General features: G+C 37.8%; 1 protein-coding gene across 9 annotated transcripts in view; it reads right to left on the reverse strand.

Moving 5' to 3' along the window:
• Positions 1 to 15,982, reverse strand: part of VDR (vitamin D receptor) — a 96,284-nt gene that overhangs the window by 67,360 nt on the left and 12,942 nt on the right. Inside the window, exon 1 of one of the 9 annotated variants that reach the window (XM_081937650.1) lies at positions 12,475 to 12,580. The exons of 6 other annotated variants lie outside the window; for them this stretch is intronic. The gene's annotated coding sequence lies outside the window, so the exon portion shown is untranslated. Of the gene's footprint in view, positions 1 to 12,192; positions 12,227 to 12,307; positions 12,363 to 12,474; positions 12,581 to 15,982 lie in introns of those variants that run through there. 2 more of the 9 variants (XM_081937651.1, XM_081937649.1) reach the window with 2 other exon arrangements.

Raw genomic sequence — 15,982 nt, forward strand, 5'->3', positions numbered from 1 at the left:
AACAATCCAGCAACTGTCGAATGGAGACTTTTTGAAACCTCTCATCATAGAACAAAAAACTAAGCTCTGAAGTGCAGGATCAGGTAAGGAAAATCAGCATAGATCAGGCACAGCTCACTAGCTATAGATGTTTAGCAGCGTATGTTTAGTAAATAGCAAGGTAAAAAAATATCCATTATTTTCTTTCACCTTTAATGAAGGCAAAAGGTGAACTTTCTCGGAGATATCTGAGTGACAGTGGAATTGTTAAAGAATATTTAAAGGAAAACCAGCGATCATATATTTCTAGTACTGAAGCCTCCCTGTGGTAGATGTTACCTATATGCATGGATTTTGTCTACATACGTGGCTACCATAGCTCATCCTGGGAATCAGGCAACAGTTAGTGGTGATGTACAAAAACAGTGAAAGGTACTCACAAGAAAGGAATTCCTTTTGCAGCATCACTGTTATCAGAATGTACCTGAAATAAAAAGATTTTCTGACAGAAGGGCAAAATCAAGAACCAGAATGCTGATTATAAATAAATGTTTGAAAATATGGCTGAGCCTCTTTAATGCTCGATTCTGAGCCAATACTGATAAGCAGATATGGGATGGAAAGCATTTTGGAGAAAAAGATGCTAAATTGGGCAAAAAACTTGATACCTTAATCCATTTGGGAATTTCTGGTTTACCATGAGTCCCAAACAGACAAATTAATTTCTGGAACTAAGCCAGTATACAACAAACGGAGGATGGGTATAGCATTGATCAGGTAGACGACAGCAACATGAATTAACAACAACAACAAAAAGCAGGTTCTTCACTACCATTAATATTGAAGCTAAAAGATTTGAAAATATAGCATGATTAGTACTATCACAACAGGAACAGACATGACACAGATGGGAACAGGCGCTTCATGTTACAGCTCTTTGCATGAATGATTAACTACCCTCTCATTGGTTGGCTTGCAAATCCATGCTAAAAAAACCAGCTACAAATAGAGTGCACTGAAGACAGATGTCCAACAAAAGATACCATGCAGGAGTAACTATATCTTTTATAAAGAATGTGGTTAGGGTGCCGAGTGAACAAGACAGAACAGATCTTGGGAATAGGATGTTCTGTTAAACAGACAGATCCAGCAATAGAAGCATACAGTGCCTTCCGTTCTAGCCTTAGTTCCAAAATATGTATAGTGCAAAGTAATTGCCTATTTTTAACCTGCTAACCTAGATAATGCTGTAAATATATACCCACTGACAGACAGAAGTTGCCAATTCAAGAATTGTGATTGGGAAATGTACAATGTTAATTAGTAACAGGTTATCCACACACTGAAAATATAGGGAAATAAAGAGTTATAAAATGAAAGATTTCCACTTTATTAACAACGAAGAAGAAAATATCAATGCAAATTATATATTAATATTAATTTGATATTACTCATTGCATACTTAGATAATTAATATCTTACAAATCTCAAGCTTGACCCTGTCATACACTATGCAGCAAGATTTCTATACTAGATTTATCACAGATCTCTTCTACGATAAAACACATTTCTAGGGCAAAGAAATAATGTTTGACAACAGAGATGATCTTCATGCCTTTCCCTTGGCTGTTTATTCCTCAACTCAGGCACTAATTTGAATTTGAATGTCATTTTTATTGCCATTTTCCTCACTACAGTTGCTTTTCCACCCTTTTTTGCACGTGTTCCATCTTCTTTTTTCTTGTCAATGTTGAATCCACTTCACCTTCCACTAAATACGCCTTGGGTTGCATCCATCCAACACACATTTATTTGCAACCACAAATAAAAAAACTTGGCTTAGAACTGTTATACAAAACTACAGCTATAATTAACAAGGGCCCAAAATACCTCCGATGATTTTATTACAAATGGACTTTATTTGAAAGCTAAACAGGAGGGTTTTTTCTGAGGGTTTTGTGCAGGCAATGTGATGGCATATTGTGAGTTACAGTTGTTCTCAGTTGGATGCTCTCTTCAAAACAGCTACCAGCAGCCAAAGTCTAAAGAATCAAAGCTGACAGCAAATGAACAAACTCTGAGTAACAGACTGGTAAATCCCTCTATTTACCCTCTATATAGGGCAGAGGTAGGAACAGTTTCCCTGCGACTACACAAAGCCCTGTAATACTATTTCTCCACTTGAAATCCAAAAGAACAATTGCTGTACAAAGATATGGATTTTCAGGAGAATATTAAAATATGCAAATCTATTTTCAGATTGGAATGTAACAGAACATTATGCCTTATTTGACCTTTAAGAGTTCCAGATGTTAAAATATATGTAAATATTTTAGAACTCTAGGAAAAATGAGCTAAGAAAAAGAAGTAATTTGAATGGCAACAAAAGAATAAAATATTTGATTTCTAGTCACTAAATGCATTATTTCTGCAAACTGCTTTTTGGCCCTCTCTGGAAAAGCAGTGCTTTTCCCTTGGCCAATATAATTTCCATACTGAGTCATTACCATCTTATAACTGATGAGTAGCTATAGCTATACTATGTTAGCTTTCAATTGATACAGCTGAAAATAAACACAGGACAATTAAATTCAATAAAACATTTTATACCTCTTCAACGTCCCAGCTGAATTGGCATACATGACCCAAGTTTCAGTCTACATAAGTATTAGAAAGCATATTTCCTGCCTCATTAGTTAGAATACACAACTGCAGATCACTGTAACTTGAGTGATAATCTACACATTTGACCAAAGAATCCTTTGGGGATTTCTCAGATTCAAGAGAAGCAGAACTGGGATTCATTATTTTACATATATCTACAAATTAATGTAAAAACGGGGGTGGGGGAATATACGTTGGCATGCCGGTTAACAGCTGATGAGAGGTGATAAGACACCTTATCTCTGTGTGAAGGCAGAAATACAGAAGTGACTTTTAATCTAATGCTGGTACTGTTTTTTTCTTTTTTTTCAATTATACTAAATAATTCTCATTTTTATTTGACAAATTCTAATAAATAAATACTTAACAGGTGCCATAGAAATAGAAAAATAGAAAAGAAATACAGTGAGCTGTATCTAGGCAAGGAATATCCAGAAAAGAAGGTATTAGGAAGGTTATCAAAAGCTTAGATTAACAAAAAGTTCGTCTCTTTTTGATTGCTTCTATAATTGGAATGAGCAATCTGGGATTCCCTTCAAATCTGTTTCTGTGAATTTTCCAAAGCCACTAGGATTGTACAGCTGAATTTGGTGCAAATCACCTTTCTCGGGAGGGGCGGGTTCTCTTTTCTTCATTTTAAATAAGCCCTTCAAATTAAATGTAAATTTAATGCACCTTGTCACAAAAAACTAAGATAAAGATCAACCTCCCACTGATATCACAGGATACTTGTAAACCTTCAGGGGCAAAAACTAAAGTTTCTGATCCCTGGGAAAATATTTCTGTTTCCACTCTATATAATGGCAACAGATAACCCAAGAGAGACCGTTCTTCAGAAATTAGCTAAATTTGAGCTGCAAGACCTGTGCAGTAACATTCTGTAGCCACATAGCTATTTACACACTTTTTTTTGTAACTGTAGCCCATAATTTGACCAATTAATCATCTTTATGATTCATTACTGACACTTTTGTAGCTAGAAGTGATATATGATGCCTATGTACTGATTGCACCATCAGTAAGCTGCATTAATATGCTGGCTGATCCAAATACTTTTCCTTATATTGAAAATAATTTCAAGAACTGACACCATGTCTGAACTGAGAATCCAGTGTATGTTAGGAGCCTGACACTACCCTCAATAGCCCTGATTACTCCTACAGCAACAGTACCCCAGCCTCCTTATTTCTATTCTTAATTATGTGATAGTCCACTCGCACTAATGATTTTACCTAGTTTGGGTAATGAAACATCTGTGAGAAAACAGGCAAGCTCAGAGAGCACCAAGGACCCCTCATTTCAACCCTGAGCGTCAAATATTCTCCTTTATTAATTCTACTGGGCAATAAAAGGCCCCATTCCCTGGTTCACACCAAGGACCCCCCCCCTCCACTAGAATTTTCTATATAAGAAATCTTGCTTATAAGAATATCCAAGTGCATAAGAAATTCTGCTCCTATTCATGCCACAGAAGTCATAGAAATGGAGAACATCTAGGGATTAAAAAGATGAAACGGATTAATTTGCCCATAGAGGTTAAGGTACCAGGTTAGAGACCGTGAGACTGTGAGTTCTAGTCCTGCCTGCCGAAGGCATGAAAGCCGGACATTTTTTCTCAGCCCTTCGCATATGGGTTGTTGTTGAAGGGAAAAATAGGAAGAGAAAGAAGAATTAAATATGCCTTCAGTTATTTAGACAAATAATAAAGGCAGAATAAAAAATATAGGACAGATGTGTCTGGGTTTTTTTTTTTACTTCCGTAGGCTTCTGAACAAGGTAGAAGGTATAAAATAGTATAACATGTTTAATGCACTCTTCTGTACAGTATAAATGCTCCCAAATTTCCAATTTACCTAAATCTTTTCCAAGTTACCGCCCAGTCTTTCAAGATTTTTTACCAGATCCAATTGCCCTGAAAATTAATGAAACCAACACAGTTGCTGCTAAAGACCACCGCAGTACTCCTCACATATTTAAACTCCTTAAATCCAAAATACAGTAGGTAAGTCTTTTAGGATGAGGAGGTCATTTGCAGAAAACCATTGTATGCAGAGGTTTCTTTCTACTGATACACCACCATCAGTGATTGCATTCTGGACATTATTTTAATGAAGCTATAGCTTATATTATTGTTTATCAGGCATTATTCTTTCAGAAAATATTCCACAACAGGATCTATGAAGAAAAAGACACTACTAAGTTCTTCTCTGATGACTCAATAGAACAAAAATGTTCTCAGCTCTTCTTGGATATAATATCCCTCATTTTTCCAATATATAATCGAATGGTCCTAACTTGCCTTACATTTCCAAGTCTTTAATTCCCAAATACATTTACAAGTGCTTCTGCCTACTTTAATATTCGGGGTTGGGATTTGTTCCCAAGACTGCAGCATAAATGTTGTATATGTTTTTGTATAATGTCACTTAATAAAGCATCACACAATCAAGGACTCCCCCACCCCCACCATAACAATCCATATTTCTACATGTAGCTGCAATTCTAATGTGCACTGGCATACAAAACTAAGGTGACTAATGAATCCAAATTTAAAATGTAGCCCTGTTTACGCATACATTTAGAAAGTAAAAAAAAAGAACTAGCATAATAGAAGGCACACATTGAGATTTTAGGGAGAAAAATACCGATTTCTATACAAGTGTGAACAAATAAGAAAGGAAAATAGTATTATCAGCTATTAAAATGAGGAAAAATACATACATAATTAGAATACTAAAACATAATTAAGACTAATTTTGGAAGGAGTTAATAAGGCAATTGATTTAAAGCTTTCAAAGTCTACAATATCAACGTTAAACTCGCATCATCACGTTACGTATCATGATTTTTTTTCCCTTTTGCTAAAACAGGGTGGGCATGGCCAGCACATGACGCATCTGGCCCGCGGGCCACAAGTTTGACACCTCTAATCTAATGCATAGTAAACCTTTGTTTTGACAACAAAACAAAGGTTTACCAAATACTTTGGGAATCAATACATGGCTTGCTTTTTTGAATAATTTACATAGACCAGTGGTGGGCAACCTTTTTTTTCAACTGAGCCAAATCTCGCCAAAACCACGATTGAAATTTATTTTGAGAGCCACATTTTTAAAACCAAAAATACATAGGATGGTACACTGTTTTTACTTTCAATAAACTCTGGCATTTGAAGCACGCAAGTCTTAAAGCTGTCAAGTTACAAGATCCTTGCATCCCTAACCCTTTAGGAAAAAAAACCCAAGGGGTCTTCAAACCTGACAGCTTTAAGACTTGTGGACTTCAACTCCCAGAATTCCTCCTCCAGTCATGTTGGCTCAGGAACTCTGGCATTGAAGCATGCAAGTCTTAAAGCTGTCAAGTTGCAAGACCCTCGCACCCCCAACCCTTTAGAAAAAAAAACCCAGGGTCTTCAAACCTGACAGCTTGAAGATTTGTGGACTTCAACTCCCAGAATTCTGAGAATTGAAGTCCACCAAGGGCATCAATCATATTAGCCCAGGCAGGGATCTGCAAAATTGGCTCTTAAGACTGGTGGACTTCAACTCCCAGAATTCTGAGAATTGAAGTCCACCAGTCTTAAAACAGCCAACTTTGCAGACCTCTGTGTTAGCCCAAAGCCTGGCGCTGGGCGGGCCTTGCTCCCCCATTGGTGGAGCCCCAAGAAGCGAGGAGGGAGAAAAAGAGACGGAGGCCAAGGAGTTTCCCCCCCGCCCCCTCCCAGCAAAAATCTAACCGGGGAGCCGGGCAGGCAGTAGCAAATTAGCCGATCACGCACGCAGCGTGATCGGCTAATTTGCTACTGCCCGCCCGGCTCCCCGGTTAGATTTTTGCTGGGAGCGGGCGGGGGGGGAAGCTCCTTAGCCTCCGTTTCTTTTTCTGCCTCCTCGCTTCTCGTCCCCGCCCGACTTCAGGATCCTCCCTAATCATTGTGGGGCGAAAAGAAAAAAGGGAAAGGGGCGCTTGTTTTGAAGTGCCCGAGAGGAGGGAGGGGAGCGGGCGCCCGGCACACAGAAGAGCCGCATTAAAATGTGTAAAGAGCCGTATGTGGCTCGCGAGCCGCGGCTTGCCGACCACTGACATAGACAAACAGATAATTTCAGTTTGTTGAAGATTTTTAGGCACTCCAAAGAAAATGTTTTATTTATTTTATTTTACCCTGCCTTGGTTACGGAATTTTGACGAAGGGAATGAATTTCAAATCTTTGTCTTCCACTGGCAATATTTCTCCCAATCCTGTAAGAGCCGAACATCATAAGGCAGGAACCAAGTCAAGCCTGATAGAATTGTTATGTAAACATGAAAACGCATGTCTCTTGATTCTTGAAGCCAGAAAAATAATGATCAAAGGTCCTTTGATTTGGGGAAGTGGGGGGAGGAAAAGACCTAGGCTTGATTTCTAAGTAGGCAAATCTTCCACATATTTTTTTTGTATGTGCAATACAATAACCCTTGTGGAGTCTACAAATCTGCTGCTGTAATCTAATTACAATACTGGCTATAGGGCTGAGTTTCTAAAGACCTCAGACTTACTGCCATGCCTGGTACGTACTCTGACAATTTCTTTCTATGTTATTATTTATTTTCATGGAATCATCTAAAAAGGAAAAGACTGATAACATACCTTCCGAATACTAGTGCAAAGAACTGTATCAGCATCTTGGAATCACATAATATTATATACTAGCAAGCCATTTCTAGATGGATTTTAAAAATGACACCAGCACTTATACTTCCTTTAGTACCAATTTTGCTATATCTGTACACCAAGACATACTTTGGAAACCCAGCTGTGAAATTCAACAACCTCATCCACACTCTTGTATGGCTTTCCCCCTTCCAGTTTCTGATTAAGACTCAGTAGTTTGAAACTGGCAAGAAAAGAAGTATTATTTGTGAAGGTATACTCGTCTTGCGTTCATCACCAAGACTAGAATAGTCATTGTTTGCAACTGGACTGCCCTAATCAAATGGAGATAGAATGGAAGGCCAATATTGAAAGTAACTAATGGAAGCTAAATTGTTCAATATCCTTGCAGCTTAGCTCCCATTCCCCCATTTTGCCACTTCCTTCTCACCAGGCTTACATTGTAGTCCAATTGTGGCCTAAAGAGGTAGAAAGATACTTATTAGAGGTTGGCTTGGGTAGACAGGTCCCACTCTTCAACTGAATGTGCCATGTTCCCACCCTTTAAATAATGTTTCAATGGATGATTGCCTAAATCAAAAGATCAACCACCATGTACTTAGATTCAGCTAAATAAACAAAAATTTATGCGGTATAAAAGTTTGAGAGTTGAACCTAATTTGAAGGTGATATTTTTCCCTATCTTAAAATAATGAACAATAAAAACCACCAAGAACCCAGCTTGGTTGGATAAAATGCTTCACTTCAGCTTTCTGATCCCTGAATGCCCTTATCAGGGGAGTTTGAACTACCCAAGATTGCTAATAAATGATATATATCTATCTTAACAAAAGACGAATGATACTATTTCTACCCCTAACTGCTTTGTTTTTCTTTGTCTAGACTGCTACTTTTCATACAATTATCTCCTTGTCTACTTGCAGTCTTCTGAGTTCCTCACTTTAATTTTTGCCTTTATATGATTGTTCTTACTATGCCAGCATTTCCTTCAAAAATCCTGTTCAAAGGTCATTCTCCTTTTTTGTGTGATAAATCTCATTTTCCAAGTTCTTTGCTGTCAATTTATCCAGACATCCTCAAATAGGTCACACAAAATATGTTGTCGTAGAGCAAAACAAAAATGCATCACAAGTAGTCATGGTTTAGCAACCATACCTGGGACTGCCAACTTGGTCATTAAGTGAACCTGTTGCTAAGTGAAGCCACAACTGTGCTTATTTTGCTATAGCTTTTTTCTGCCTTACCAAACTTCAAAGATCGTAAATGCAAATATTTATTGTAAAATTACTTTTCAAAATCTTTGTACATACAAAAGGTTGCTAAATGAGGCGGTTGCAAAATGAGGCAGTTGCTAAACAAAAAATGCCTATAATCTTATATATTTTCCTTATGGAGATATCTGTGTTGAAGAACACTATGCAAATATTGCTCTTCTGAATGAAAACCAAAAGGGACTTGTATATAAAAGCATTGTGTATTACGCAATGGTAATATCTTTGTTATTTTATATGTATATTTTATTACACTTATATAAAGCTCTTCATCCAGAAATCACAAAACGATCTACAACAAAACTCAATTAAGAATAAGAAAAACAACAACAACAATAGAAAAATAATAATCTGAAGCAAAAACATCAAGCTGAGGTCTGAGGCAGAAAATATCTCTAAGAGATTTCAAACATAACAAAGGCACATCCGGCTTATAGTGTAATATGACAAGGAAATGAAATGGGAAGAAGGAACTAAGATTTATAAGACTTTTTTTTTTCCAAAAATGTGCATTAGATAGAATCAAAATGCTCTGCTGACTCAGCCAATATTAGGTGCTCCTTTTCAGCTGTATCTCCGTTTACATGTAATTCAGTGCTTCACTTTAGCAGTCTGGAAAGGACTAAATCAAATTTGGATTCAGTTCCTACACTCCAGAACGTTCTTCTATAGTTACACATGCCATCCACATTTAGATCTTACTATACAAGTGAACTCTTTTTGTTACAAAATATTTCAAACAGAAACCATTCTTTCAAACCAGTGTCATTGCAAATATTTCCATCTGCTACATGTATCACATAAGCTTATTGTCTTGTGGTATTATTTAATGGAAAGTCTTTTCAATGGGTTTTGTTGCACTTAAAACACAGTCACTTTTATTAATTACAAGTATCCTCTGAAATTTTGCATTTACACTATGGAACTTTTGGAATAATGTACATTCCTCGTTCAAATGTTAGTTTTGGAACATTCATCAATTTAATGATGTTGCAGTATTCCCAATTAAAATTTATTTGCCTGTTGCATTACAAATTCTAATAAGTTATTTTGCTTAAAAGTCCTTTTTAAAGAAATGTTAAAATTAAATTTTCATACATGTGTTTTTGTTGCCTAAATGTAGAACCTTACTCTTTTCACCATTGAATTTCATTTTATTAGATAGTGCCCAATGTTCAAGTTTGTCAAGATCCTTCTGTATCTTAAGCCTATCTTCTGGAGTGTTGGCTATTCCTGCCAGCTTGGTGTCATCTGCAAATTTGATGAGTTCCCCATTTATTCCCTCATCCAAATCATTGATGAAGATGTTAAAGAGTACTGGGCCTAAAACAGAGCTTTGGGGTACTCCACTGCATAGATTCCTAATAGATTCCTGACCTGCATAAAAAGACAAAAAGGTTCTCATATCTGCTTTGAATTTCTTTAGAAATATCACCTCAGCTTTCAGACTGTTCTTCCTACATCACTTAGGAATCCAACTGATGGATACTGCCTTCCTAATTTAAATATTTAAAGTATTTCCTTTTTTCTTAGAAACAGAACAAAAGAGCAAGTTAACAATAATGTTGAACTCTGTGCACTCAGTCATAGCTGCAGGCATTCTTCACTTTTTGCCAAGAACATTTATTTTCTTGATAGTCTGCCCTATTAGACAATATGGTGTAAGCAGTTAAGGCATCAGGCTAGAAGCAAACAAAAAACCCACCCCATGAGTTCTAGTCCTGCTCTAGGCATGAAGCCAACTGGGTGACTTTGGGCCAGTCATTCTCTCTCGGCCCTGGGAAGGAGGCAAAGGCAAACCACATCAGAAAAACCTTCCTTAAAAAACCGTCTCCAGGACTTCAAAACTGACATGAAGGTACACAAAAACAATGTTCCCTACTAGACCAGAAGAAGCAAACTTTTAAAAGGAAAAAGTATGGCAAAAATTATGTTTATCCCTATTTTCAAACATTAACATTCAATGAGAAAGTTAATTGCTACAACTATTATGCTACAATACTTTGAGAAACGTTTAAATCTGCCTTCACTTTCTGAAGGATTGCATATGGATCATATTGCTTTTTTGCCAGCATTTAAATACCTGATCACAAAATGAAAAACTGAGCTTTGTGCATAAATTAAAATGCTAAAGGATTACATTGGAGTCTGATTTCAGTTAAAGAAGAAACAAGATTAAAAACTTACCTGCAGGTTGGCATGGGACTTAAGCACACCTCCTTTGAACTGTGCATTCAGAGAGTGACTGCTTGATCCCACTGAACAGGCAATTTACATTCTGTTAAGAGTAACTGTCACGTGACTCAGAGGAATGGCAAAAAGTACCAGCTTCCAATTGCTAATTTCTTTTCTAGCATTACTTCTGAGGACATTAATCTGGTTCTGTTATGCTCAGGTTGGATTTCAGATAAAATCTCCTGGGCTTTTATTCACTCATTCCATAAACATCATTATAAAATAAAGATGCTCTTGTTTGTGTGTGTGGGAAAAGCTTTCATAAATACGGTACATAAGAACACATGTGCATTCTGTACTGTAGTTTTCTATGTTTTTCCTGATTTAAATGGGCTTAATTCTGAAAAAGCACATACAGAATTTCAAAATGCATGGTAGCAGCAGCAGTGATCATACTAAGAAAAATATGTTTTTATCCTCTATTAAAAGTTATCATGCACTTTGACTAGCTTTGTCTTTGAAGGCAGCAAATAAATTTCAGAGCAATTGTTATTAGAGCCTGTGCAACTTCCAAATAAATCAAATTACTTCTGAAGTTTTGTCTCTATTTAATGCCAGGAATTACTCATCAAATAAATCAGAGGGGGAAAATTGTGTCCATAAACACTTCAATAGATCACAACATCTGTTAACATTTTGCAACATTTTACAAAGAATTCTAAATGCATTAGTCATTCATTAAAACTGCAAGCCATGTTACAACCCGTTTTAACAAGTATATCTTGCAAAGCAAGGCTCTTGTCAATATATATACACTTTTTGATACACCAGCTTCTTTAAGAGCAACATTCTATTCCAATGATGGCAAACCTATTCGGCACCAAGTGCCCAAAACGGAACACATGTGTGTATGCCAGAATGCTAGAAGCCTGAAGACCAGCTGGCTGGGGTGCACGCGCGTGCTGGCAACCAGAAGAGCAGCTGGTAACGGCCCGCATGCCCACAGAGATGGCTCTGCATGCCATCTCTGGCATGCCGTTCCATAGGTTTGCCATCACAGTTCTATTCCATATCCAATTCTTGGTATGTGCTGCAAATCTAACAGATCCCAAACTTTAAACTTGGTATCATTTGGCAGGGATACTTGTTTCAAGGGGGGGATTAATAATAGCACTATAACAATAAAATCATAATTCTTTGCACATTCTTTCCACCTTTCCAGTCATAGTTAAACATTAAATGCAGACACACAGAGTGAAATTTAGCCTTTTGTTTCAGCAGTGACAGTTTACTTCAAAGCAATATTGTTCCTGGTCCCTTAATTAAGGAAAGGGATCCCTTCCGTCTCACAGAAAATCTTGCAGGTTTTTTTTTTAAAAATATCTTTAGCTGCTTTAGGATTCATTACTACTCCAAGTTACAAAAAGCAGATACGGAACACTGGGAGCTACCCACCTCTGTAGAAAGTGCTCCTTCCTGCGTTAGAAAGAACAGAGCCCAGATTTTTCCAATAATTTAAAAGTTAGGAGTTGGGGGTTTGTTTAGGAAGCTGAATCAATTTATTTCTGACCTTCAGTTCATTGGAAACAACAACATTTTTCTTTCGAATGACAAAGTTTCCAAGAAGAGCAGGCTAGTTTCTCACTGGAAAGATTTCTTGTCCTACCCCACCTCCTGACTTCCGGGCCATTACAGCACGCGCAATGAAATACGCCCCTCTCCCTGTTCCCTATTCACCGTCTTATTCCTTAGGATTTCTCTCTTCCTATATGGATTGCTCAGAGCTTATCGCCGATCACTCCCTGGATCCAGCCTCTTTGGTTGTAGCGCTTGAAAAAGCTCCTGGCTGCAACGTTGCTGACACATCAATCACCAGGTTGTTTTTACAACTACAGAAGCTTCTTAAAACAACAGTTAACTATGTTCTAGATGAATGGGAAGGATTGGGGAAGGGGGGAGAGGTCAATGGGGTACCCCCCCTTACATTTTTTAAACATCTTTCTTCTGCACAACTTCCTTTTAGTCTAAAACCTTTCAGATTCCTTAAAGAAAACCCAGGTAAATGCACATTGAGATAAATCCAGAAAAAACATGGATAAGGTCAAAAGGTAGGCAGCAGTGATGGTTTTGTTTTGCTTTTGCTTTTATATTATTATTCCTGAACACAAAGTCAGAAGGAAGCTGATGGGAAACTCTTTGCACACTCCTGTAGGTAAGCCAGAAAGATAGAGGATGGGCACTGATTGGCTTATGGTGTCTTCCGAGAATCCTAAATTTGCAAATGGAGACACACAACAATGCTCAGGGCATGCAAACTGGGAAAGCAAACCAGAAGGTTTCAAACTGCTTTATACAGAAGCACAGATACAGTGCAGCTGCATTCGTTTTAATCAGTTTTACTCCACGGGCCCTACTGAACACTGCATTTACCATTGTGACACGTTCTGCTTGTATCAAGATATCTTTTATTACAAAAATGCATGCTTTCCTTTTCTTTTAAAAGCATCGCTATTCCATTACATTACTTTTTTAAAAAAAATCAAAAACAGCATCAGAAACAAGGATATTCACAGCATTTGTGGGTATGAAAATTTACAGGAATATTACTTTCTATTCACAAGGAGAAAGATTCAGGGATCTCTTCCAGGGGGAGCTAAAAATAAAATGGTAAAGTCCAAAAGGGGAAAAAAGTAAGTTAAGCACTCCCTCATTCCTGCTATTTTGTCTATCTGGAACTCTAGTTCTTTTCAAATTAGCAGAAAGTTGTCCAAAACTTGTAATGCTGATTCTTTGTGACTTTTTGGTCATTTTTCTAGCAAATGTCAATATTTTTTTGTTAAAGAAAACATATTCAGTTGTACAGGATTTCTGGACACTATTCATGTTCAAATTGCAGCTCCAAGAAATAGCTTCTATGTGTTAAAAGAAAATTCAGGATTTGCGCTTATATGCTAGTATCCAAGACTGAGTTAAGAGGAACACCCTATCACAGTGATGGCGAACCTATGGCACGCGTGCCACAAGTGGCACGCGGAGCCATTTGTCAGGGCACGCCAGGTGCTGCCCTGTCAGCTGGCCAGCGCGCATGACTTCACCTTTTTAAAAGCCATTTTTCGCCCTCCCCAGGCTCCAGAGGCTTTATAGGAGCCTGGGGAGGGTGAAAAGAGCCTCCTCCGCCCCCCAGGAGGCTTCAGGGACCGTCCGGAGGCTTCCCCGACGTCTTCGGAGCGCTTAAAACCACCCTCCGAGCAAACCGGAAGTCACTTCCGGGTTGCTCGGAGGGCGGTTTTAAGCATTCCGAAGGCTTCAGGGAAGCCTCCGAACGGTCCCTGAAGCCTCCGGAGGGCCTCCGGGGGGGGGGGGTGGAGGCTCTTTTCGCCCTCCCCAGGCTCCTATAAAGCCTCTGGAGCCTGGGGAGGGCGAAAAAAAGCATGTTAAAATGGGGGGGGGGTCGCGCATGCACACTGGGGGGGTCATGCGTTGCATTTTGGGTGCGGCATGCCCACACACGACCCCCCTGCGCTCCCCCCACTTGTGGCACGCAAGCCAAAAAAGGTTTGCCATCACTGCCCTATCACATAATTGTGGGGCATTTAAAAAATATCTGCCTTTTCTTATGCTTTCAGAGATACTGTCATAGATCAGTATATAGGTAGTCCTCGAATTACAAGAGTTCATTTAGTGACCATTCAAAGTTACAATGGCACTGAAAAATGTTGCTTATGACTTTTTGTCATAGTTATGATCTTTGCAGTACTCCCATGGTCACATGATCAAAATTCAGATGCTTGGCAACTGGCTCAAATTTATCATGGTTACAGTGTCCCAGGGTCATGTGATTCGCTTTTGCAACCTATTGATAAGCAAAGTCAATGGGGAAGCCAGATTCACTTAACAACCATGTAACTGACTTAACTATAGTGATTCACTTAACAACAGCATCAAGAGGTCGTTAAATGGGGCAAAATTCACTTAACAACAAAAAAAATAGCCTCAATTAGGGTCGTAAGTGAAGGATTATGGGGCCAGAGAAAAGGCCAAGATGAAAGAAGGAAAGCAGATCTGTACATCAACTGGGATCCCATCTAAGATGCACACCATCATGCCAATGGTAACTTGTAAAATTATGCCACCTATTACCAGCCCCACCTCATTAAGGACCATATTACATAAAGCAGTAGTAAAGCATACATGAACCACTGTGCATTATAAATACAGCCCCACTGCATTTGGAACTCTGGTTAGGTAGCAACACTAGATTCTGTGTCATGTTCATCAAAGAACTGATCAAATGTATTTTAAGCCATGGGATCAATGAGAATAAAATCAGTCAGATGGCCCAAGTAAGACATTCTACATCTTTATGTAAATATGAAATCTATTTCCACTTAGAAATAGCTTCTGGACGAAAAGAGAAAAGAATGAATCTTTGGTCTTAGGTTTAGATTACTTGATGAACTTTGTTGTTATAGAAATGGCATGCATCTACTAAGAAATGTAAAGCAAAAAGGTGAAGCTGTAACTGTATTTTATATTCCACTGAATTGAAATATGTTGAAGTCCCTTTTTTCCTCTCCTTTTCTTTTTGCCTTGCACTCCTTTCCCCTTTGATCTTTATTTCCATTTTTAAACACTAAATCCATTTACTGCTCCTTTTTGCTTCTTCACTTTACTTTTTTGTGTATGGCTGTAGTGGGATCACTAAATAACTACTTTTATTTTCATGTAATTTTTGGAAATCTTCCACCAAAAGAATGGAAAGTCATGAATACCTCAAATCAGAGACTACTAAGGAATTTGTCTGTATTGTTGCCACTTAAAAAATTAATTTCCAACTTTTTGGAAATTAGAAATATTAAAAGCAATAAGTTTCCTTTTTGTGGGTTGACAAGGTTACTAGAAACAAATGGAAGATGATATAATCCAGGCCCTTTACAAAAATTTTGAATAAAGTAGAACTACTATGCAATATTAAACTTCAACCAGAAGCACCATATAACTTTTTCCCTAAGAAGCAATAATGGAATAATTACAGTCTGAACTACCGTCCTTATTTTATTACCACTTAACAGTTGTAAAAAGATTCTTTACATATAATCCAAGGTCAGGAAAGCAACAATTCTACTCCCTGTATAAACAATCACAAATATGCCAACAAAATCTTTAGATTCTAAGCATTCTATACCAAACCATAATGCTACATTACAGTATGTTTCAACTTCTAATGAATACATATTCATCTCAA

Source organism: Natrix helvetica (genome assembly GCF_964273705.1).
Source record: "Natrix helvetica genome assembly, chromosome: 1".
Taxonomy (NCBI): Eukaryota; Metazoa; Chordata; class Lepidosauria; order Squamata; family Natricidae; genus Natrix; species Natrix helvetica.